Source organism: Bison bison, unplaced genomic scaffold (genome assembly GCF_000754665.1).
Source record: "Bison bison bison isolate TAMUID 2011002044 unplaced genomic scaffold, Bison_UMD1.0 scf7180017864466, whole genome shotgun sequence".
In the NCBI taxonomy this organism is placed as follows: Eukaryota; Metazoa; Chordata; class Mammalia; order Artiodactyla; family Bovidae; genus Bison; species Bison bison.
Window position 1 is genome coordinate 3,352,447 of NW_011495027.1, and position 1,751 is coordinate 3,354,197.

The following is a 1,751-nucleotide window of genomic DNA, read 5'->3' on the forward strand; positions in this document are numbered from 1 at the left end:
GGGGCGGGGTTTCACCAAACCCTTCCCTTGCAGGGTTTCTGCACGGTGCTACAGGCTTCTGCTTTAAGAGACCGGAGGAGTTCAGGATAAGGGAGAGAGGCGAAATCCTCGCTGCGTTCAAATGTGAAGACCTACCCTGCTCTGTTCTAAGCTTGCACGAAGATGGAAGAAACATCTAATAGCACTCCTCTCCATGCTTCAGTTTCTTAAGCAGTACTCCAGAGACGATGGTATTATAAATCTTGTAGTGTATTTTGATGTTACGTGTGATAATGTATGGAAATAAGCTAGCAGTGATGAAACAAACAACATCGTTTCTATTATTACCTGGAGGTTTCAGATAGAAAGAAGGCATTATTTTTATTCTTTCAGTTATTTGTCAATAACAGCCGGCATCAGCCAGTTCCCCATTTACAGCATCCTACTGAATTATCTTTAGAATATATATATCACATATATTTAAAGACAGGGTCAAAAAATCAGTCTCCAGGATTTCCTAGAACTTATAGGGAAAAAAACCCAAAACAACCCTCAATAAAGGAAAACTTTCCTGGCATCCATTTCAGTTACTTTTGTTGTTGTGTTGTTGAGTCGCCAAGTTATTTCCAACTCTTTTGCAAGTACACCAGGCTCCTCCTCTGTACTCCAGGCAAGAGTACTGAAATTGGTTGCCATTTTCTTCTCCAGGGGATCTTCCCTACCCAGGGGTTGAACTCCTATCTCCAGCGTCTTTGCATTGCAAGCACCACTGAGCTGCCAGTTACTTTTAAAGATTGTTATCACGTACTGATAACCACGATGGTGTAATCACTCACCTAGAGCCAGACATCCTGGGATGTGAAGTCAAATGGGTCTTAGAAGGCATCATTACGAACAAAGCTAGTGGAGGTGATGGAATTCCAGTTGAGCTATTTCAGATCCTGAAAGATGATGCTGTGAAAGTGCTACACTCAATATGCCAGCAAATTTGGAAAACTCAGCAGTGGCCACAGGACTGGAAAAGGTCAGTTTTCATTCCAATCCCAAAGAAAGGCAATGCCAAAGAATGCTCAAACCACTGCACAATTGCACTCATCTCACACGCTAGTAAAGTAACGCTCAAAATTCTCCAAGCCAGGCTTCAGCAATATGTGAACTGTGAACTTCCAGGTGTTCAAGCTGGTTTTAGAAAAGGCAGAGGAACCAGAGAGCAAATTGCCAACATCCGCTGGATCATCAAAAAAGCAAGAGAGTTCCAGAAAAACATCTCTTTCTGCTTTATTGACTATGCCAAAGCCTTTGACTGTGTGGATCACAATAAACTGTGGAAAATTCTGAAAGAGATGGGAATACCAGACCACCTGACCTGCCTCTTGAGAAACCTGTGTGCAGGTCAGGAAGCAACAGTTAGAACTGGACATGGAACGACAGACTGGTTCCAAATAGGAAAAGGAGTACGTCAAGCCTGTATATTATCATCCTGCTTATTTAACTTATATGCAGAGTACATCATGAGAAACGCTGGACTGGAAGAAGCACAAGCTGGAATCAAGATTGCCGGGAGAAATATCAGTAACCTCAGATATGCAGATGACACCACCCTTAAGGCAGAAAGTGAAGAGGAACTAAAAAGCCTCTTGATGAAAGTCAAAGTGGAGAGTGAAAAAGTTGGCTTAAAGCTCAACATTCAGAAAACTAAGATCATGGCATCCGGTCCCATCACTTCATGGGAAATAGATGGGGAAACAGTGGAAACTGTGTCAGACTTTATT